Genomic DNA, 23,410 nt, shown 5'->3' on the forward strand with positions numbered 1-23,410 from the left:
TTGCAGCTCTTTTGTATTTTATTCTATTTGTTTGGCAGAAATCTTCCATAATCAGGATTATGCTATCATTTTTTGATACAGGATTGGGTTGTAGGCTTTTTAGTATTATGGTGAACTATTTTGGATTTGTTTAAAAAGGAACTTTGAATGCTGATCACACTCAATAGATATTCCCAACAGAGTCATAACCGCTCAAAATATCCAAAAGGAAAGACATTTTTCCATGAATATTTCAATAATTTTTCAGACCTTCTTGAAAACAATACATCTTAATGAAATAAGGGCATGGTCTGCTTTTTAATACCCTGAATAGGTTTCTGTAATTGTGAAGTCAGATTGTGCCAAATGTTCCCTGATAGTTGGTCATGAGGGACAAACTGATAAGGATATGTGCTAGAAGATCCCTTATCAAATCTAGAGCTAATTATTAAATGCTGGCCTAAAATGTAAAGAAAAATTACTAAAACAAAAATAATAGAAACAGCTGATATTTCAAACCTAGTGACAAAGGAGTATTAATAGAGAATGAAATCCTTGTTGGTGCTTTGATGTCTTTGACTCCAGTCCTTTCTTAAGTAAGGGTGTCAAAGCGCTCATATTCCAGTGTTTCATCGTCCTTGTAAAAATTCCAGCTGCTCTTGTTGCTGAAAGTGCATAAAGAATTTGTTGTGTAACATGTGCAGTGTCCTGCAGCACTCAGAGTCATGCTGGTCACACTTCCAGTGCGCCATTACCTCATCCCCAAACTTTGGGAAGTCTGTTGCTAATTCTACAAGAGTTCACCCATTAGGCAGGCAATAACACAACACATAGAGACTGAGATAGATTAATAAATAAATATCTTCAAAATGATTCCTTTCCTGTTGATGGCAAATGCCTTTTTTTTTCCCACCACCATCCCTCCACAATGTATTTTTTTTCAGAGTACACTGAAGGTGGATATGGAAGCAGTGCCATTCAGACACCATTACAGAGAAAAGCAGGAGCTGTAAGGCTGATTAGAGCTGCTATCTAAATGCCCCCATTACCCAACAGGGATCACATTGGACAAAAGGTCAGACTAATCCAAGGAAAATAATGTGAGGAGAATACTGTAGGTGTTCGGTGCTGTGGGGGTGAAGATGCACTATGCAGTTCCTTGTATCCTCTGGCTCTCTAGCGGACTTTCTAGCACAACCTCATATTGTTGTGTCTCAGGTCAAGCAAGGACTACACAAACACTCCAGTGTTCCCTCTCTGTTCCATCACACTTCCCAGCAGCAGTGAAAACTTGAGAAATTTAATTAAATCTCTGTAATGTCAGGTGGAAGCTAAGAAAAAACACATGGCAGCTTAATATTCTATTACTCTGTTTATCTTTTTCAGGTCTTATGTTAAAACTTTTGCTCACACTCAGACCCATCAATAGCAAAGCTAGACAAGCCCCATTAAGGGCAGGGAGGATAATGTTTGCTTAGGAAAGGCAGGACAATAGGGAGCCAACCATGCTGCTTTTGTACATCATCTTCAGTCACTGAGAGGGCACCAGGCACCTGTCCTCAGGACTAGTCCCACTTTTTGAAAACAAACAAATATGGAAGAAAAGTCATAATTTGAGCCCCATCTTATGCTTTCCCCTTTATATCCTGATAAAAAGAAGGAAAGAAGCAGAACAAGAAAGAAAAAGCAGCAGAACTGGGGGTGTTAGAGAGGAAAAGGGACTGATGCAAAAGCTATTTCTCTTTAAGAACTTGCTAAGCTCAAGCGTTGGTCGCAAAAGTATCTTCAGCAACCCTTGATTCATAAAAAGTCTGATGTGGTAAATATTCTCACCTTCCCTGATTTTCAGGGTTTATGACTTCTCAGGGACATTGTGATAGATCAAAGTTCATCTCTCTACAAAGAGTTCATGTATGTGGCTGTGTGCAGCTTTTGTAGAAAAGCAGGGAGGAAACCTGAGGTGCTGGGTCATTTTGTCCCCATGTTTAGCCATGTCACTCACTTACTTGGGAGCTAAATACCTTCAGGGTGTAATGACATTGACACTGCATTAGCAGCAAAAATATCAATTCCAGTTATTTGTGATTTCCGTCTGCTGTAAAAATAAGCCTCCTTTAGTAGATAGTGAAAGTAGCAACTAATCCTTTACTCAAATTTAATTTTATTGCACAACTCTGTAGGTTTGTACTAGTTTAAATATTAAATTTCCACCTTAACAGTTTCTTTACACAGGCTAGGCCATATGTACATCTGGTATAAATTAGCATTGCTCTGTGGATGGTGTGAGAGACAGGAAGATCTCTATCAAGCAGTGCTCAGTTCCTGTATGATTAAACATATATTATGTTAATCGTTTGGTTATAAAATGCTTTTGAATCAGGATTGCTTTCCTGCCACTCTGCTTGGAAATATTTTCAAATATATGCAGAAAAATAATGTCAGGGCAATGAAAGGATGAAGTAACCTCAGGCTGTTTAGTCAAATAATTTTGACCCAAGCAAGCAGATTTCTCTGAGACTGGTCAAAATGTTTTGTTTCAAAATTTAGATAGTGTCATTTTGAATGCTAAACTATGCTTAAGATTAGGTTTAGCTATATTCACTTAATACTTCAGTGTCACTAAGTGACACAGTGTGATCAGTTGGCCAAAATTTCAATTATTCACACAGTTCTACTCAAGCTATACAAAAGTTTGTTTCCTTGACATTACTTTCTCCATCTTTTATGGATTATATACTCAGTGGGTGTAAATGGACATTGCTCAGCTGAGACTCTGATCCTGTAACTATTGGTTCTGATCTAGAGCAATGGTTTCAATTAATAGCAAGTGGAGAAAGTCCTTGTTTACGCTTAAGTTCAAATTTTTGTATTGCCCTGAGAGATTACTGTACAAAATGGCACAACCATGCATATAAGATTGACAGATTTCTTGAGATCTGATTTATAAAAAATTCTGAATTTCTGAGAAAACATTTTTTCTCAGAAAACATTTTCTGGATTTCTGAATTTCTGAGAAAATGTTGTGGAACATCCCAATCCACACCTTTCCACTGATTTAACATCAGACATCTAAGACCCCTCAGAGCACTATTAGTCCATTTATTTAAGCAATCTCTGGCAATAGTTCAGGTCTAAACTTTTCTCCTGAAATAACTAAATATAACTTTTCTAAATAAGTATTTTAAACAGACATTATATCACTCTTCTAAAATACTCTTTAAAATGTTGCATCTCTCCCTCTTTTGGAGTTCTAGACCTTGATTTAATCTTCTCATGTTTTTTATTACCGAATACTAACTTCTGCTTCATTTCTTGTTTTTCCAAAGTTTCCTGGTGCCATAGCACATTAAGGGTTCCCCTAGCAACACAAAAACATACTTTTCCTCAGAGCTGCATTTCTATGGTCTAAAGCACTTAAATTATGACCTTTTAGCTACAGCTTGTTCTGAGTTTAATTAAGAGCATTTTAAAATAATAATGGTAATGTTTAAGGCATTGTTTGATCTGCAGAAAACTGAGCAAGGGGGTCAGATCTTGAGCTTTTCATGCCCAAATTAGCAATGAAATATTTGCATCCAGAGTTTATTTATATATTAAAATGTAATTGGATCCTAAGTTTGGACTTTACATTCAGTTTTGTTAAATGCTGTCTTTATTGGGGCTGGCACTATGTGGATACACAAAAGCTTTAGCTGAGGACTACCAAGCGCAATGAAATCTGTTTATATTATTCTGCATTTATTCTCTGTCACAATATTTCATCTCTTCTGAGTTTTACATGAAGTTTTACATTCCATAAGTAGAAGGATGTGTGTATTCATACACTTCAATTTGCTCAGGTTTACCCAAGCCTGACTGCAATGAAATATAAAGATGATGAGTTGACTTTTGAGATCTGTTTCACTTGGTACTAACCCTTTCCAGCAGCACAGCTTGAATGCCTGCACTAAATCCTTCTCAGAACAGTCATCTCTTTCCCCCTAAATGGAAAAAAATCTTAAGTAAAATATCTAATTGGAAGGAATAATTTACCTTAATTTATTAAAACCACAATTAGAGAGTGCAAGTAGAGAAACGTAGTTCTTCATTAAGATAAATCCCTGAAAAGTACCTTCTCAAAACATTTTCAGTACAAAAGAAAAGCTCACAGCTTTGCTCCTTGCAGCTTTGCTCGAGTTTGTAATAGGAGAACTTTGCTGTGCTGATGCCAGTCTGAGATGGAACTCACTAAATCCTGGTAGAACACTTTTCTTTCATTACTTCTCTTCATTTTTCTTGGCACATCATACTATTTATTTGCAATAATCTATGCATATCTTGCGCTTTCATTAGTCTTGCGCAGTTAAAGCTTAAGTACCGGATTTGGGAAGTGTCTCCAAGCCAAATTTCAAATCACTGATTTCAGAAAAAGGTCTCATTAAACCCATGAAGTAATAAGCAACAGTTGCTTGTAAAACTTTCCAGTATGGGGAAAAGGCACTAACTGTCAGATAGCTGTGAATTACTTCCTCCTTTTTCTATCTCCTTAGTCTTGTCCTGTGTCACTAGGCAGTAAAAATACAAAGCTCTGGATATAAATAGTGCCTGATTTACTCCCAAAGCAAGGCAGATACATTTGTGGTGATCTCATTGTTTGAGGTGGGTAAATGTAGCTGAAAGATAAGTTTTCTTACACAAAAATATGAAACCTCCCAGTATGGTTAATTTCTGTCTTTGGTCTCTCTCTGTGGGCAAGCCCAGTTTGTTCAAGGCCACCAGACAAAAAAGGTTCCTAATTTTACACATTTGGGAGCTCTTTCAAATTTGGAAGAGCTATGTAGATGTGCCTATCCACACAGGTCTGGTTCTAGAAAAACACTCCTATTTGTGACCTTTTGACTATCAAGCTTTTTATTTCCAAGCCTGTGTGCTAAAAGCAAAAGAACTCTGGATTTAATCTGGTCAGATGTGTAGAGGAAATCTGCAAAAGCAAACTCTCACCTTTTCTTGAAATGCTCTTTTATTTATACTGTAGAGTAATTGAACAGACATAGAGCTGCTGCTGAAGGATTTGTGAGCTATGGAAACCTTTGGAGATCCTTTCTATAAGAAAGCCCAGTTCCCTCATCTAGGAGAGAGATGAGCTGTAACTAAGAAATATAAAATTACAAAATTAATTTCTATGAGTTAATGCTAAATGATTGTAATTAACAAAATAAAGGCCATATACAGACCACTGAAAGTTACCACTTAGATTTTATCTTTCTGGTAGCATTTACCTTGTAAATACCCCTCATGTTTCTGCTGTATATGGTTTAAATTTAGAATAATCAATTACCATCAGAGAAACCTTTTTCTTTAAAACATTAGATAAAATTTGGTTTTGTTTTACCTTCCCGTAACAGTTTCTTCTATATGACGTTTTTAAACATGACTGAGTGAATTTTGAGAAAACTCATTCCTTTTAGTAAAAATATCTTTGAGAACTCTGTGTGGAACCTAGGTTTAGGATTGGAGGAGTCAGTAGAAATAACTGACTGTACCTACTCATCTATGACAAATATGACAAATATTACTATTAAATCCTAAGTCTCGTTTTGTTTACCATTCTTCAGCCTCCCCAGTAAATGTTTCTGCGATGTTCTGTTGCAATTTTGTTAAAAGAGGATGAATGACTCCATTAGAATAACGTTGGAGAAGAATAAACGGAACTTTTTATTGTACTTAAAAATACACAACAAGTTACCATGGCATGGAGACAGATAAAATAAATGAAGGTTTCTAACATTAATTCTCCAGCTCTCTTCTGGAGGCAAACAGCATTTCCAGTTTGATTCAAGCTCACTTTCATTATGATGCAGCATGCTTCAAACATTAGAAGAGCAGTGACGAATGCTCATCATTCTCACCCCTATTGGTATTGGCTTTGTAGATGGAGAACTGGTTATATAATCAGGATTCTTTGCTTCAGCTTGTGCTCATCTATACAGCAATGGGTTGTCAGCTCTGAAAATCAGTTCTGATTTTGCTCTTGAACACTTAAGTCTTTAATGACACCTGAATCTGAGGACGCTTTGAACTACTACACAAATGCTAAAGCAGCCATTCCATCTCTGAGAGGATAAACTGAGATAGAAAGAAAGTCAAGAAAGTTTCCAGGAGAGGAAGCAAAAAGCTGGCTGTTTATTCCCAGCAAGATGTACTTGTCTCTTTCTCTGTATGTTTTGACTTAGTCCTGGCTCAGCTCTTTCCTTGTTTGGGGTTTGCAAGTATGAATGGATATTATGACCCACTGTCTCGTGATGGTTCCATGTAAATAATTATGAGGAAAGGAGAGGTGGATGGAGTTATTCAGCCATTTTGGGTTTTAGCAGATATCCTGAAATTTCATACCCAGACAAAACATGCCACATGGCTTAATATTGTCCTGGCCTTCATTCATCCTCGTGCATTTCTGGTGTGTACAGGGGGATTGCAACAAGCAGTTCCCAGCGGGAGAGATTATATGCTGTTGCTGCTATTGTGAGTAAAAGTTTAGTAAAAACAAAAGATGCAATTCCAGTTGCTCATTGCAAAAAGAGGGAATGAAAGGCTGTAAAACAAATATTTCAATGAATTGGTTCAGAACTTCATTAGAAGCTCTGCAAGGTACTTGAAGGTAAATGGAGAAGCAGCACTGAACTTTAAATACCAACAGGCACCTTCTTTACCTTTCTATAATACTCTGAAAAAGAAGTAGCTTCAATCAAAAGAAAAGTCCTGACATACAATTATGGCCACATGCCAGGAACTTCCAGTGGGGGCAAAAGGGATGAGAACCCCTGCACACACCGGATGAATTTGAACAGTCCCTACATACCCCTTTCTTCAAAAGCCCTCCCTACCTGTGAAGTATTTTGATTCATGCTTCTCATGCTTCTGTGATGTAAAGAAACACCATTTTGCAGATGAGAAGTCTGAGTATTGCATGTTCACAGCCTGGTCTCCAAAGTTAGTGCAAGAGTTCAGCCTAATCTGAAGAGAATAAGGCCCATGAATATTCGGGAACTTTGCAAACCGATAGCAAGGAACAATCCTCATGGGTTGACCTGGGAACAGGATGTTGCTCTGGTGATGTGCTTTAATCACAATGCATTTTCACTAACTCAAAACAAACCTCAGGCCATGATCAGGGGGAAAAAAAGCTCCTTTATTCAACAGATTTCAAAATTTATTATGTTTATGTTTGACTGAATTATTTATCCATCTCTGGAAACTCAGGGAGGACTGAAAAATAGCTCAGTGAACTGAATTCAGTGAACTTTCCATTAAACCCAGGAACATTTGGGTCATGTTCTCACTATCCAGTTTCCCCTAAAACTGCTTCTTGTCCCTGAAACTGAAATTGTTGAATGATAGAAAGATGAGCTAAAAAGTAAATCTCAAAATTTTTCTTGACAGTGTTGGCAGCAACAGGACCAGCTGTAAATGAAGAATAAATTGAAGTCAGGGGAACAAAAAACTTCTTGCCCTTCTCTCTGGGTGGCCCTGCCTCCCTTAGGTGCCATCCCTTCAGCCAGTGTAAATGAGTGAAGTAATGAAATTAAAAGAGTCTTGGATGATTTCACAAGGAAAGAATATTGTCCACAATGGCTTCAAGTCTTGTTATTGTTTGACAGAAAAAGTATGTTCTCTATACAAGAGTACTTCACACCTGATGAGCTATAGAATGGTTTTCTGAGTAGAATCAGAGCTCAGTTTTACACATTTGAAACTTTATAATAATAAAAAAATTATCACCCACTGATTGCATTGCAGCATGGAAAACATATTCTGTTACAGGGAGCAGCTGTGCATATTGCTGTGAGTATCTTGCACTTTCAGTGCAAGTTAGCTGGATAATGTTAAATAGAATGTATCTTGAGGCAAACCTGTGCTGATTTTACCTTACAACTGAATCATCAGCTAAAAGAATTATTAAAATGTGTTAATTTTTAAAGTTCACTTATACAGCTTGAGTATATTTGATTAACTCTGAAATAAAACATCTCTGTACACAAAAGGAACAAAAATATGCCTAGAGCATACCCAGACTTCATTTACTATGCCTGCAATCCAAACTTTTCCTCTGAGCACAACTATGCAGCTCCACAGAGTCATATTAATAGTATCATTAATCTTCCCTGCAATAATCTCTACCTCTCAGCTTTTACACATTCAGCACCTGGGACAGATTTGACCTGACAAGTTTGTCCTTGAATCCTATAATTTAAAAAGTCCACGTTAAAAACCCCTCGTGTATTATCAGCACTGCTGTGTTTTATCAAATAACTGCTACCAGCTCCTGACTGAAATAGTTCATTTGCAAAGCTGTTGCCACCAAACTGTGGAAACCAACCATCAGTCAAGGGCTTGTTTTGGTCCCTTTTTCATAGTAAGAGCACATGAACTGCAGATAGAGCACTGTTTATACTTTCCCATCATCTCAGAGTGCTGGCAGCTGTCACTGTGATTTCATTGCAGTTGGGCAGCACATAGAGAAAGCAGCAAGACTGGAAATATATATTTATTGGGTTAAGGCCAATTGGATTTGTACTATAGACAGAACACCAAGTGGCTGGAAATGCAAGGTAGAAGACCTCACTTTATGTAGACCTATGGGGGAGACAACACACCGGGGGAAAATTTTAGATACATCTGCTGATCAAATTGAAAACAGAAAGAACTTGTTATTAGATTTTATATAGCTCCATGTCAGCAGGAAATTTTGATTGGGGTGGGTGAAACCTCTGACACAGAAATACTGGCCTTTCTGGCTGAGACAGATATGTTCTGTCTGATTTAGATAAATAGTATAGTCCATTCTCACCCTCAGGTGTCTACCCATCTTTGGAAGCAGTTTACTGACTGGCTTTGTTGTGCATGAAGCAAAGCAACAGTAATTGAGAAAACGGATCGTAGATAGACTTTTTCACTTCCTGTAGCAGGCTTCATCCATGAATCTGTGTTTGCAGCAGGAACACTGTAAGTCACACCAGGGACTGAGACAGCCATTGGAAAAGTCTGCTTTTCCAAGAGAGCTGCAGAGCACACACGCAGTGATAAAGCAAACAAATCCAGGTTAAGGTATCACAAAAGGAACTTTGTCTACCTGGCCAGAAAACAATATTCTTTACAGTATTATTTCCTCATTGTCTAGCCAGTGTTTTGTCTTGTTAATTGTAAAAGCTGCAAACAAAGGATGTGAGCCTACTGCAATATTCTCTATTAGGCAAAGATCTCTCCAGCAACTTCGAAGAAGCTTTATATGTAGCTCTGCTCTCCTAAGCACAGAATTAATTTCAGCTAAATCAGTGTCTAGTAGAAATGTGGGAACGAGTTCTTAATATGGCACTGGAGAACAAATGTCCTTTATTTTAATAATGAACTTTCAAGGCATCTATGCTAAATGATTTTGTTCTGCCTGTAGTGTTTAGTGCTCAATTTCATTGCTGTCTGAAGGAAAGTGCATTATGATGTGTTTAATGGTCACTTAAGGATCACTTAAAGTTTTTATTACTGTATGCTTATTAATAGTACATAGCTTATTTCTGGAGAGGTTCTGTTCAGCTATTTTTGTTTAACTAATGTTTAAAAAAATGTGAAATTTTAAAGATGTTGGTAATATCTCTGAATATTTATTTTGGAAGGGATTTCAGGAAGTGATTTAGTCCCATTCCTCTCTGTTCCAGGCAGGGCTAATGTCAACATTAGAACAGGATGCTCATGGCCTTTTGCAGTCATATTCTTGGTATCTGACTCGAGGTTTCCCAGCCTGTCCAGTGCCTCTCTGTTGAGCCCCAGGGAAATGGACTCAGTGCAACCAATCAGTTCAGCTCCCAGGCAGCCTTCAAAAGGCTTTGGGACCAGAGCTGGGTCCCAGGTGTTGCGACCAGCAATTGTGCATCGGCCAGTGTGTGCCTGAAAGCCTTTTCCAGCACACTTGACTTTACTGCATTGAGCTTTACAGCAAAGGAAACTAAATGTTCTGTGTGATTCCACAGGGAGAAAAAACCACTGTGGGATATAATTTACTAAATTATCAGGAGGAGCAGGTAGGAAGATATTTTGGCAGTCAAAAGTAATAATTAACTTGCTTTCTATTCACTTGATCTAGGGAGTTTTTCTGTGCCTTCATCACCTCTTCTGTCACTAATATATTCCTTCCCTGAATAGTTACACTATTTATCCCTCTGGCTGGAAGAAGAATTCTGATTTTCAAGATCACCAAAGTAAATACAACCTGTATCTTCATCTCTCATAATTTTTCTTCAGAACTCCTCATTGACTTTCCAGACTTTGAGAAAATGTAGGTTATCCTATCCAGTGGGTTTCCCTGGTTCTGCTGAGCTGCAGATGTAAACACTTAGAAGAGAATGCAGGAAAAGAGGATCATATGAGAAGTCTGTAAGAAACGCTCCCATGATAACTGTGACCCTGAGCATCTCTCCTGCACTGTGACCAAGGGAAAACAATGAAATATTCTAAGTCACAGGAAAAGCAGAACAGCCACGCTGGTGCATCTGCAAACGTGCACAGGGGAGGACTAGCCCAGGTAATTTAAAAGATGTTTATACCCTCAGGCTAGATTCTAACTTCGGCTAGGCTGGGGTAAATCAGGCATAACTTTACTGACATCAAAGGCCCTGCACCACATAATCTAGCATTATCTCTTGAAACTGAGGTCAAACCCATTAACTTTCTAGGCAAGTTCTGCCCAAAATGAATGGGTGGAGCAAGGTCAAGCCTATGATTTTATTATTTTCACTTGGGTACTTGCACAATTTGGTATTCACATCTGGCTTTGTCTTTTAAAGGGCATTCTTTTTGGCATCTGAACTGGCAATTGTCTGTCCACAACTATTTAGATGCCCAGTTTTGGATGGGATGGGTTAGAGGTAGGGCAGCTTGAGAAATACAGATGCAAATGGGTATGTAGTAATTTTTAGGATGCTGTAATAAAATTGTATTGGATTCTAAGGGTCAAGATTCAGGCTATCATAAAACAGAGCTCATTTTTTGCCTGTATCAATTTTCTTCTTTCACTTTAATTTAAAGTTAGTGAGCCAGATGCAAAGCAGAGATGAAAATCTCTTGGTAAATCCCTGTGACCTTATTTTGAATAATCAATAACATTTTTCTATGTGATAAAATGTAAACATCAGGCAACTACTGAGGTGCAGGTCCCAGTTCAGGTGGTTGTGCTTAGCTGTGTGTCATTCTTAGCTCTAAAATTATACTGTGATTTCACATTGCTTTAGAAGCAGGGAATTTCTTTAGCAACATGCTACATTAGACATTTCTAGTAAAATACAAATTTAGCTGCAGTTGCAGTTGCTGGTGTGAGTGTTTAATGCATTCCCATGCAATACCATGGAAAGGGTTAATCTGTAAGAGGGAGTAAACTCAGAAAATACCCTCCTGAAAGTATGCAAAGCCCTGGAGTCAAGGTGGGCTGCATTAAACATTCTCAGCCGCCACGTGGCAATGAGCTATGGCACTGCAGCTGGGGAGACAGGAAGACCATCCTCTCCAGTGTCTGGGAATTGCATGGGAGAAGCCATATTCTTATGGAGCACGTGCCTTAGGGCCTGGAATGGATCTCAGCATGCTGGCAGTGACTGCACTTTTTTCATTCCAGTTGGTGTAAATCAGTTGCTATTCCCTTGGTTGTCTTTTGTCATTTGCCACTTAGCAATGTCATGTTTTAACACTCTCCGTGTCCCTTGGGAAGCAACGACATTCTGTAATTTCAGCTGTGAGCCTGATAATCTACTGAAGTGGTGATGGATAATTTAAAGAAAATGGCAATTATCATGTGCAGTTATGCTGAGCTTGAAATCTCCTGGAGCCAGTGTATCCTGTTACCAGCAATAAGAAATAAGAGCATGTGTAGCACTGTGCATGTGGAGAAAAGAGATGGTGATAATTTAAGAATAAGTTCTGAGAAACATATTTGCTTCTGGTTGATTCTGAGGCTTTTTCAGAGAAAAGCAGTAAAGTTATTCACTACTTTTTCCTATTGAGGCAAGAAAATAACCTTCAAGGGCACCAGCAGGGCTCAGCAGCACTTCTCCCAAGTTGCAGTAAGGTCAGATTAGGAATTCCTCATTTTATGGGGTGCTCTTGGAACAGTATTTGCATTTTCAGGAAGACATTCCTCTGTAAATGTCACACTTCAACTGAGCACTTTCATTAGTAGTGGAATACTACTTCAACAGCACTCAGGGCTTAACAGGCATGTCCTTAACATCTGAGAAGAAACTGCTTCTGAAGGAGGCCCATTTCACGTTCTTCACTTTGAGATCCTATCAGGGCAATCTGAGCCAACAAAACTGACAAATGTGTTCTGCAGGAGGTCTAGAGTTTGGTAGTATGTACTGCAAATGCCTCTTATAAAAATAATACTAGAAATGAAGTTGCTGTAGCAAAGTCAAACACCACAAACACAAAGCAGTGCTATTGCAGACACTCATGCAAGTTTAATTTCTTCTGTATCTATTATGGTATCAAGCTTTAGTTACATGGCAGACCTACAGGTTTCTCCCATTTTCTGCTTATTTTTTTGTGCAGCGAAAGTATATCCAACTAAAATTCTGACTAAAACACCTTGAGATAATAATACTTTTGAGCATAATTTCTGTATGCCTAGATTCAGCTCCAATCACCATTTTGTAAGTACATACAATAACAATACACTGCCTTTGGAAAAAAAGGTGTGATCTAAACAGGCAAAGATGAGAAAACCCCATGCAAAATTCAGAGAGGGCAGGGAATTAAAAAGGCAGGAAAAGGCATGGTAACAGTGGAAAGATTGAATTTCATGTAATACACAGCAGTCTCAGCGTGCACATTGCCTGGCCAAGATAAACCACACAATAAGTTACTGTACAAACAGAGAATCATGAAGTGTATGACTCTTTAATCTTGAGTTGGCATCAGTGTAGTTCTGTTCTAATTAGCCTTGTTATGGATAGAAGGAGCTAATGTGGTTCCAGTTCCTGAAGAGGCATGGTAGCTTCTAATTGTTGGAAAACAGACAAAGAATGTTCCATGGTTTCACAGGCATGCCTAAAATCCAGCTGTCAGGCATATTTCTATTTAGCTATGGTTTGGAAGGTGTTTAAGGGGAACAGCCGTTTAATGGAGCATCTGGATGTCATTGCAGGCCTGCTTTTTGATTCTGTGTTTCTTAGTTTATTATTACACTTTCCGGCTAGGCTCATAGAGGCACAAAGGAGATGAGACATGACCCCAAGTCACAAAGCAAATTTGTAATCCAGCTTAAACTTGAAAAGTTCCTTTTGCCTTTTACTTAAAATATTAAATGTTAGAGCTTCCAATGCTACTTGATGGTATTTTTACTTGTCTCTTGAAGCTTCATTTATGATTAATGTATTAACATTCCTTGTTTCAAAAACAATTTTTAAAGATATTATAGAAGGTTTCGTTTTCTTCAGCTTTGTTTTTGTCCACTGCTGCTGTTATGTAGGAATAGTTGCTATTATTATTATTATTATTATTATTATTATTATTATTTATTCAGGAGCATGTCAGGGGTGTGTTTGTGATTTGAGGACTCTTTGGAGCTACTTTGTAAAATGTGCTGTAAGTTATGGGTAATTGATACTTTACTCTTAACATGAAATAGCGGAACATGCCAGCTACTGACTGCATTATGTTGTTTATCCTGGTTATGAGTCTTCCTGCACGCTGTTTCCTCTCACTTTCTATTTTCCAGTTATTTCTGACAAACTTCTGCTTTGAAAAAAAAAAAAGGCTAAGGGTTGCTGTCACATTCATGTTCTGATTGTTGCCTCCTGTATTCCTCCCTCACAGGATGCAACTTTGTGTTCCTGCCACTCAAACTGTGCCAAAATACAGAATGTAATTGAGAAATAATGTATTATTGCTCTCGTTAGAAAATAAGGAAATCCAAAAGGAAATTCCACTTGTAAGTCTCTTTCATTCTGTTAAGGCAAACTGTATATTTGGCTGACTGCTTGGATGGGAAAACTGAAGCCCAGCAGCTTAAATTAAGTTAAAGTTGTGTGTGTGACCTTGGCTGTGCTGGCTGTTTACTACTTAGGTAAGTTCTTGCCATTTCTGATATCTGTGAATCATGCTCTTGAAACTGCTGTGTTATGCAGCCAAATCATTTCCATGGGTGTGAAGAGGAAAGAGAAGAAATTTATCCCAGGGTTTAATCTGAACGAGATACACAGTTTTACAAGAGATTAAAGAAGGCTCTTTAGAGAGTAAATAGAAATACGCCTAGAAGCAGCCACTTGGCTGTCAGGTCTTTAGATTTATATTCATGCTCACAGACCTAATTACTGCTGATGAACTGGAAATATCTATACCAGCTCCACTCTTCCCTAACGTGCTGCTGATCGCAGCTGTATAAAGTCAGTGAGTGAAAAACCAGCAAGTGCTTGTCAAACCTCAAACACTGGCCCAATTTCTTTTTGTTCATGATCCAGGCAGAAAAATGCAGGGGTGATCCCAATTACTTTTTATCACATCAATGAAATGGCATAATTTCTCTGAGTTTTGTGGAACAAGATGTTACCTAATGCAAATTACAGCAGCCACATGGATATTTTATCAGAGGAGCTGTTCTTCCAGCCATTGGAATACTTTCTGCACCCTTTCCTCCTGCCTCACCCTTGAACTGCTCCTGGGGTCAAGTAATGTGGAGGTAAAGGCAAAAACCTACAAGAGCACAAAGGAGACTCATGAGAGCTGTGGGTTTTATCCACTGAACTGGTGACAAACCCTGAAAGGTGGATGGCACCTCATTGTAATAGTGATCCATAACCTGTGGTTCTCATACATGCAGTTTTGTTTTTCCCCGGTAGCTTCAGTCGGTGTCTCGGCTGCCTTTGTTGGTCCTGGTTAGGGGTGCACTTACGTACCCCCCTGTCCAAGCAACTCCGGCAAAGCTCCCGGGCCCAGGCAACACTTAGCAAGCTTAGTTATAGTGATATTCAGCTCTTAGCAGTGATCAGCTCTTTAGCAGTGATTCTCAGCTCATGGGCTTGCTAAGGTGCCTTGGCAGACGCAGGGAGAGAGAGGAGAAGCGCCGTATGGAGTTCCACAGATGAATCTTTATTGGCTTCTTCCGTGAAGGGTTCCAGGGACAGCGGCTTCTACTGAGCTGGGGGAAAGTGGGGTTTTTATAGGGTACAGAGGTTTTGAAAAGGTGTCCAATGGTATGGTTCGGGGTACAAAGTGACCTATTGTCTTACAGGGAGATAAGCGAGGGTCCAAGCGCGGGAGAAGGGTTATTTTGGCCTAGTCACCATGACTAGGCATTTCTGCCCTTAAGCAACTGACCGCCACGGAAGCCTACCAGGCTTCCCGGCTGCAACAATGCAGCAGCAAGTATGATGGTTCCTTCTCAAATTTCTGCATTTACTCCTGCAGGTCTGAGTATTGCAGTACAATGCCTTGTAACTGTGTATTTTTGCTCTGTTCACTAAAAATCTCATGCCTTCAGCACAGATTCACACGTTCCTCACTCACCTGGCAATACTTAAAGCATTGTCAGGATCTGAAACTCTCCACATCATTGGGCAACCATCAGTAAATGCACAAGCATTCTCTCACTTTGGAGAACTTCTTGGATGCTGTTGGGATGGATGTGAGCAATTCTGGCTGTGTCAGCCAAAGAGGCAGCAGACAAATGCAGAGAGAAGAGCATGCTAACAAGTGATGGAAAGTAGCAGGCTGCCAAATTAGAGCATGCAGAGCACGCTGCTTTAAAAAGTGCTGGAATTTGTTTCTTTGTTCTAATTTCCTGTGTTTTGAGATTTTTTTTGAAGCTGTGATGGCACTGGAGAGAGTAGTGATGATGAGCTGGAGAGAAACATAGCTTGTGTGCAGTCCCTAATCTCAGAAAATTTTGAAATCTGAATCATTTTCTTCTGGGAAAACTTTTAGTGCCAATTATGTTTCAAAAGAATTTCTGAGGCAGCCTGCCATCCAATTTCTCTCTTTTTCAGCTTATAAAATAACAAGCTGATAGCATGCATCTATCCTTTTGACCCTGTGGAGCATAAGGCAAGTGAAAAGTCATTGGGCTGCCCTGGAAGCTGGGTTATGGATTCTGGCCAAAACCATGGAAGCTGTAATTGGTATGGAAGATTTTTCTTCTTCTAATCACGCCTTCATATTTGAACTCTTTCCAGTCTTCCCAAAGAACAAGTCATTAGCCACTCCTTTGGAAGCAGAAAGGCTTGGAGCAGCATAGCTTGAAATTTGTTTGACCTTTCAGTTCTGCTTTCCTCTGAGCACAGGATTACTTCTGCTCTGTGCAATTTGGATTATGTAAGGATTCCAGCATCTGAGAGGGTGAGGGAAATTACAGGTTTTGGGTCAATGAATGAGACTTTTGGGGAACATCTCTCTATTGGCTGGTATATTTTTCAGGAAGTTTGGTGTTATCAGAGTAGTTGCTGAAGCTACTTGTATGAAAATCTGAGGGTCTTGAATAGGATGTCAAAGTCTGAAAACTCCTTCTGCAAAGGACAGGTCTTATCCTGTGATGTGTGTTGAAGGCAGAAAATATTTCACAGCCTCTTCACAGCAGAAAATATTTGAAAAAAATCAGTATGCAAAAGGAAAGGGTTAAATTATAAAAAAAACATCAAGAAATGGGTTATAGTTATCTGATTTGGCTGTCCAAAAGAAAGAAAATACTGCTTTCTCCAGGCCTAATAAGAGTTTGCAGGACCCCTGAGAGAAGCTGACCCAGTATGTATGGAAACAAGATATTGCTGAAGGAGCTGTCTCTGGCAGAAGAGCTGCTACAGAGATGTTCCTCTTAAATGAAATAACTCCATTCCTGTAGGAATTAAATTCTGAATAAAATCACTAGTGTTATGGAAAATACTCCAAAACCTACACTATGCTATTCTGCACACAGTTGCTCCAAAATCCTCTGAAGAACCAAATGCTGTAACTTAAAGCCAACAGTACCAATTCAGTAGGTATATAACATCTTCCAGTGTATGGAAACAAAGTCAGAAGAGCTGATTTAATTCACAGAAAATGTGGAATTTGGTTTATATCCTTCCATGATTGGTAGGATTTGTTTGATAATAGCCAAATGTAAATACCATTTGTACCATGTAACCTGGGGTTACTGTGATTCCCACCTCCCCACTGACTGGGAGAATTCAGGTTTGATCTTGAGTAACTGAGACAGAAGCACCAAAGTACAGTAAATCCAACAGAATACTTTCTTACCCCAAAATACACATTCCAAAACATTGGAAGAACACAGCATTTTTTTTCTGTATTATTTACTCAAAAAACAGATGAAAAATAATACAGTTCAGGAAGCTTATGTGTGATTAAAGGACTGTACTGCACATACGTCTTAATAAGCAACATACATATAGTTCCAATTGTATTAGTGTATGGAGTCAGAGAAGAAATTTCTGAAGGCAAAACAGGAGTTGCTCCCAGAAACTGAGAGGGAGACAGTCTAAAAAGAAACTTGACTGGGATTTTATTTCTATTTTGCATACAAGGCTGCAAAATATGTTGGAATCTCATATGTGTTCAATATTTGTGCAATATATGTGGGCAATATTTGTCTTTTAAGCATGACTAACATTCTGAGAAAAAGGTTTAATATGCAGTTGGAGCCTAAAAGAGCCACTTGGAACTTAGGGATCCAAGTCCATGGTGTATATTCTGTCCTGGAGCCAGGATAACTTTTTTCCTATGTGTAGGTGAGGAGACTGAGGCTTGAGCAGAGCTGGCTGTTACGGGGATGCATTTGGTGACAAAGTGACACTATCCCTCCTGCAGCTGCCAGGGTGTGCTGATGTAACCTGTCCTGAATGTGCCTCTCTTCTCTACTTTTTAATCAATTTGAAGGGGTCGCTGGCCATGCCAGGCATCTGTGTAGCTGTTGGGGTGCACGACTTCTTTTGAATTGTCTGTCTCCAGTTTGCATTATCAGATTACTTTTCTTTCAGGGGCCTGCATAAGAGAACAAACCTCTGCCCAGTGCCAGTTATAAGTGCAAAGAAAGGCCTTTTTGTTTGGGTTTGCCTTTGATGTGTGTTGAGACGAAGCATGCAAACCACACTGCTGGGTTAACTGACCTCTCTACGGTGAGTTCCAGTTGCATTAGTTTTCAAATAGCTATAAAAAAGAAGCGTTTTCAAAGCCGTAATTCCAAATTGTTCCCAGCACAACCCCCAAACAGCTGCACTTTGTGCTGGGAAATGCCTTGAAGGCTGAAGGAGGTAGCCTTCCCTCCGGGCCATGTGGGTGTTTTACAGCTGTACATGCGGCCTTGAGGTTAAAATGACTTCCTTGGAGATCCCATCCATAGATGGGCTGGCCAGGCAGTTTTGTGGTTATGAAGGATGACCTTGGACTGTTTTACCGAATGCTGCCGTGGGGAGAGGAATGTGATGATGGGAGATTTGCACATCCTCACCTTTCAGCGGGCGCCTTTCAATGCTCTCACCTCTCTTTGCACACAATCCCTACATTCGGGGCCCTGTTCTAAGGGACAGGTCTGGCTAGCCTAGAGGGAGAACTGGGGACATCTCTGCCAGCCCTAGGTGCTGAATGCTGGCAGAGATTAACTCTGTGGGGAAGCACAGGAGTCCTGGGCTGAGACTGTGTTGTGGTTTAGATTTTGGCGGGATCCCCGGGGAGGGTTCCTCAGGAGCCCCCGGGCTCTAGGTTTGTTGGTATTTGCATGCAGGCAGGCAAGGAGACTCTAGACGGCTGGTGAGGTGCTGATGAGATGAGGATTTATTTGGAGTTTGACCCCAGGAAGGCAGCATGGTCACTGAGGGAGAGGGGGAAGGAGGGGGAGAGGGAAGGGGAGAGGGAAGGGAAGAGGAGCAGAGCCTCCAGAAGCCTCAAGGGCAAAGAGGGCTCGCCTTCTCCGTTTGCACCCTTAACAGAGAGATTCAAAGTGGGCGTGGATAGATCTTCAGGCCAATGAGGTTACAGATAAACGATACTGCAGGGGAGGTTACAGACTTGGGATAAACATACACTTTCCAGGGGTGAGCCAGAGCATACCATTTCAATGAAGTGCAATTCCACAAGACTGTGCTGACACCAGGGCCTTGTTTCTGGTAATTCAGGTAGTGTTTGTTTTACATACCCTGAACTTTCTGAAGCAGCTCTGGAAGCCCCAATTCCGACATCCAATTTACAATTATCTGACAACTAATTTAATAAAAACTCTGCAATTAACAGGCTGAATTTGTGTAGCTCATGTTCTTCAGGGCCTCATCTGAAGGCTTTGCCGTTCTTAATGGGCAGAACTTTGCAGATGCTCCACTGATCCATTAAACTCTTCTCTAATATGGTTTAAAAGTAAATACCCTCACCATGTTGTTTCTCCTATGCTATTTCTAGACTATGAAAATTCAAGAAGCTGCCTCTTGCACGATTATAAATTGCTGGCTGGGGTGAGATACCTAAGAGGCAGCTAAAATATAATAAAATATTAAATGCATTTTCATATTGTGCATGTTCTGTTTATGTATTATTCACCAGGGACTCTGAATTTGCTTCACTATAATAACCATGAAGGGAAAAAATTATTTTCTCAGTAATGAACAGATACAGCAGAAGGGTTTTGGCATGTAGGTCTTCTCTTAAAGAATTTTGCCTGAAAAGGGTATGAAGAAAATCTCAATAAAATATTAAGATATGACCTATTGCTGATTATATTTTAAAAGCACAGGAGAGTCATGGCAGGAATGTAATAGGAGGGAGAAGGAAAGTAGGGTGCCAAGTGTATCCCTTAAAAATTAACATTTTCTGATTTGTTATTAAGAAGAACAGCAGGTTTTATTAGTGGCATATAAATAATACTGAAACCTTAAAGTGACAATTAACAGCAGCTCACAGCTTGTTAAGTCCATGACAGAAGGGTATAATTCATATGCCATCTGGACATGGAAATTTTGTTGAGGGCTGCTCACAACATGAGCTCATCACTTGGTGCAAAATATTCTCCTGCAGGAACATGTCTCAAAGAACAGCAAGAGAACTGAAGGGCAACAATTTTCAGGATAAGAACTGATAAATTCTGTGAAGGAAAGAGATTACTTTATTTTCACCTTTGACTTATTAATATTACTCTGAATTCAAAAGTTTCACTTAGATCCTGAAGTCTGAGTGCTCTTTTGTTTCTTCCTGACTGGGACTGGTGATCTGTTTAGACTGTGCCATGTGCCACAGACAAAAGTCCTGCCACAGACTTTACCTACAAAACTCATTCTAAATACCTGGCAGGAAACTGAAAATGAGAGTCAAATAAAAATGAAATATTAAAGATAGCTTGGTGGGATCTACCAGCTCATCTGACACATGAGAAAAGATGAGAAAACTTGTTCTATTTTGCCTAATAATATAGAAGACGGGTAATGTGTCATACATATTACATAACAGAAGGTAAATGCTAGTGAGATTATTTCAGTGATAACATTGGCACATGAAAACTTTCATGGCGACTAAAAACCACTTTAGATTTTAAGTAGGGGAGGCCATTAATTTTTAAAGCAGGGAAAGCCCAGAGCCTTGCAGAAATTTAGCCTCAGGAGCTGTCTGAAGCAAATCAGTTTAATTTAGCATTTAACAGAGAAAATGCATATATAAGTGGAAGCAGAAATTCAGCTTTCAAAAGGGCTTCCAAGCAAAACTGAAATCACCATGATGAGCTCAGTTTGTTAAACACAGCACATTACTTATCGAAATGTTAAGGTAACTCATGGACCTGAAGTAATCTGATGTGGATATCAATTATTTGAGCATTCTGTAATTCAACCCAGATTGTTCTGATAGCTGTGGCTGTTTCCACATTGTTTTGAAGTGTTTGACCTTGAATAATATTTGCTGAACCGACTGTCTGTGGTCACAGTATCACACAACATATTTCGGAGCTGTAGAAAGATGAGCTCACCAAGGGCACATACAACCCCACGGCCTGATCCATGGACAGTGACTGATGTTAGCCCAGATGAACAGTCTGATTTTCATATATCCTGAAAATGCTCTCTGGACATTCAGAGATGCTTTTGACAAAGTAAGTCATCAGTTTTCCTGCTCTCACCAGTCATCTTTACAGTAGCATTTCCCAAAGATGTGTTCTCAGCTGACATTCACCCATTAGTCATGTTGATTCAGCTAGGCTTCCCAAAGCCTGGCCTATGTCTCCTATCAGTTTCATCCTTGTGCATCCTTTTCTTTGGATTATTGCTGATCCAACTCCGTATTAAAGTAATTCTGTGCGCACAGAGTGTATTTTATGCTAACAAACACATTTGCTTATTTTGCAAAAGAGCCTCAGGAATAATCTTTAATTTAAAAAAAGTACTGCATTAAAATTGTACTTCCTACTGAAAACACTGGGACTGTCCCAACAGACCATTATTTTACACGAGATTTAGTTACTATAGGATCTTCCCCTTAGCTTGGGAAAGATATAAAAGAAGTTTTAATTAGTTTCAGCCCAGTTTAAAATGAGACTCACTACTGCACCAACTCCATAATCTAGTTTTTAATGTAAAAAACTCTGAAAAGCAGATCTGGGACCTCAAAGTCAGTGAAGCCATTCTTGAAGATTTAATCATTGCATATATTTGGAAAACTGACATTTTTAGTCTTAAGAGTATTATGAGAATACCAACTGTAGTCATGCTTAAATGCAAACCTTATAAAAATATTCCTTACACACCTATAGCCATGAAGCAAATTGATTTAGGATTGGGAAGACATCATTCTGTTTGGGGGTCTGTTTGTTTTTCTCTTGGATATGACAGAGTCATCTCAAAATTTAATTTTTCCCTTTAATTGCAAATAGCTAACTTGAAAAAATGCTCCCTGGTGTCTTCCCCTGAATGAAAAAGAACATGTCTCTGCTGACATGTGTTCTTTCTATCTGCTGATCTCAGCATTTAAGAATTTTTCGGAATTGGACAAGACTGTATTAAGGGAACTTGGATGAGTAAATCCTCTTGTGGCTCTTTAGGAAGTTATAATCTGCAAAAGGACTTCACTTGAAGGAATCTCTTCTACTTAGAAGGCAAAAAGGGAAAATTAACACTCCCTATTGCAATCAGATTGCTATCTGATTTTTCTCCTCATGTGCAGCCAAATTTTTCTGAGGGAAAAACTTTATTGATAGCTGCTTTTTTCCATAGTAGAGCAAGGATTTTTTTTGAACGGATGCTGTCTGATTCCATTCTGTGCACTTGAACTGGCAGCTCTCGGAGTACTTGTTCAGGGTTGCCAAGTTATGAAAGGTTTGAGGTACAAGCAGAGTGTGAAGAAAGCTTTTATTGCTTTGAGCAAGACATCTTGGCTCAAAATTCCCTTGCTTATATTTGTGTGGATATTAATGACCTGTTAGTTAAATGTGGATATAAATATGTCAGATGGACTAAACCAGATCAAATCATATTTCTCCTTAGTTTTGCCCTTTAAATGTTTTATGCTTACTATCACTGGGCTTCCCCCTCTTCTCATGGTTTGTGTTTATTGGCTGCTACATGGTCACCTTTTTAAATAACAAATACAGCCACAAATCAGCAGCTGCTTTTATTGTCATTTATATCAACAGTTGTTGTCTCTGCTTTTAGATGAGGGAATAATTTCTAAATGGGATGAGTGAAGAACTCTTTATAATCTTCTTTATATTTGAGATGATATCTCTGAAAAACAGCAGGTTTTCTAAGGTCTAAATTCTTTCAGATATTCTAGGAGAAGCTTCAATTAATCCTCTTAAAATCTGTCTCAAATCTTTAAATAATATTGTTGTATTTTTCAATTCTAGATTATATTTTTATGTTTGCCAGTCTTTTTTTTAAAGAAAGTTTTACCATTTAATTTGATAATGATTAAAAACTTAGTGATATGACCAGTTTTTAAATTTTCCTCTATTCTTTTTCTCTTCTCTGTGTGGTTTTGTAAATGAAGACAAGTCCAAAAGGCAAATTTGAAAGAATTTTGGGTTTCAGAAAGGAAATTCATGTGTTAAAATAAATTGAAAGAGAAAAGGAAGTTTCACTATTTTATATAAAATGACTGTATCATTTTCAACCAGATCTAGCTATTAATAGTTATTCATGATATTACTTAAGTAATTACACAGCATTTCAGGTATAATAACTATGTATAATAATATACTAATGCTAGGAACTCCACAGTGAATTCAAAGATTACTCACTTTCTGGTGCTGCAGCAGAAGCCTGATCTGGACAAGATCCTAGGCAGTAATGCTGAGCAAGTTCAGTATTACAGCAGCATTGTATTTTGCTTTTCTTGTCACTATGGATTTCAAAGGCTGTAAAATTCTCCCTTGTTTCTGATTCTTCTCATAATATTGTTGTGTGATACTCTAATGGTGCAAGAGTTATGTCGGCCCGCTGTGAGCCAACAT

The 23,410-nt window shown here is 38.9% G+C and overlaps 1 protein-coding gene and 1 long non-coding RNA gene across 3 annotated transcripts in view; one reads left to right on the top strand and one right to left on the bottom strand.

The window, feature by feature from the left end:
* Window positions 1-23,410, bottom strand: part of PDE5A (phosphodiesterase 5A) — a 107,477-nt gene that overhangs the window by 77,150 nt on the left and 6,917 nt on the right. The gene's annotated exons all lie outside the window — the stretch shown is intronic.
* The window catches only part of LOC134559895 (uncharacterized), an 85,305-nt gene that overhangs the window by 28,014 nt on the left and 33,881 nt on the right, over window positions 1-23,410 (top strand). The window contains exons 5-7 of the long non-coding RNA XR_010082616.1: window positions 13,816-13,930; window positions 15,984-16,115; window positions 17,970-18,107. This is a non-coding gene — a long non-coding RNA (uncharacterized LOC134559895). The remainder of the gene's footprint in view (window positions 1-13,815; window positions 13,931-15,983; window positions 16,116-17,969; window positions 18,108-23,410) is intronic.

Source organism: Prinia subflava, chromosome 18, assembly GCF_021018805.1.
Source record: "Prinia subflava isolate CZ2003 ecotype Zambia chromosome 18, Cam_Psub_1.2, whole genome shotgun sequence".
NCBI lineage: Eukaryota > Metazoa > Chordata > Aves > Passeriformes > Cisticolidae > Prinia > Prinia subflava.